The sequence below is a fragment of the Poecilia formosa genome, unplaced genomic scaffold (assembly GCF_000485575.1).
Source record: "Poecilia formosa unplaced genomic scaffold, Poecilia_formosa-5.1.2 Scaffold58, whole genome shotgun sequence".
Classification (NCBI taxonomy): Eukaryota; Metazoa; Chordata; class Actinopteri; order Cyprinodontiformes; family Poeciliidae; genus Poecilia; species Poecilia formosa.
Window position 1 is genome coordinate 638,147 of NW_006799997.1, and position 1,090 is coordinate 639,236.

Consider the following 1,090-nt stretch of genomic DNA (forward strand, 5'->3'; position numbering starts at 1 on the left):
CATGATATATCAGAGAGGAGTTTGCGCGCTGGTTTCTGGGGAATATTTCCTAGAATGGCTTTTGACTCGCCTTTTATGGATGTTGTACATCCCTTTTTTCTTTCTTTTTTTTATTTTTTTTTTGCAGGGATCTCTGGGAAATGTATCCAGGAATCCTCACTGTATATTAATGCATAGAGGAGGGGCCCCATGGCTCTATGGGCCCCAAGCGTTTCTGGCGCAGACGCGGAGAGGACATTAGCGTTTACTGATGTAAGGAAAGCCCAGAGGTTCATTGTTTTTAATCTACTGGAGATAAAAAAAAAGAAATGCATCAATAAATAAATAATTTAAAAAGTTAAATTATTTAATGTTAAATGTTAAAAGATGTCGCTTTTCACCTTAAGTCATAAAACTGTGGTTAGAATGAAATGAAAAAAAAGAGGGAAAGTTTAACTTTAAAGTTAGAAATCAGGACTTGAGCGTGGTTGACTGTTTTTACATAGACAGAAATAAATGTCTTCTGTGTAAACAAAAGGTAAAAAGATTCAGAAATGATGTTTGTTTTTCAGGCTTTTTTCATTTTAGACAGAAATCTGTCAGACTGTCTTTAAATAGACATGACAATATTTAGTTCCTTCTAAGCAGCTATAATTGTGAATACAAGCAGTCGGAAAGACGTATAAGTGTGCCTTAACCTGATGTAATGGAGGTTATGGAGGGACCCATAGGGTCATCGTTTCAGGCCCAGACATGGAAGAGCTTCAGTTCCAGCTGAACAAATGAAATTGTGTTTAAAAAGTAGATATTAAAAAGAAAAAAAAGTCTAAAAGTTACCAGATTAAAATGAATCCTCACTACTTACTGGTTCATAGAAAGAGGGGACCCATTCGTTACAGTTTCAGTGGCCCTCAGTAACTCTTCTTCAAATAATTTGACTCATTCTCTGTTGTCAACTTTACATAAAAATTGTGTCAGTCTGAGGGGCCCCATGCGGTCTGTTTGGAGAGGCTTGAGCGTGAATCTAGAAGCTTCTGAACGAACGGAGCTGCAATGGGAGCAAATTTTATTAGAAAGGACAAAGAAAAGTTGGCGACGAATCCACCTGAAG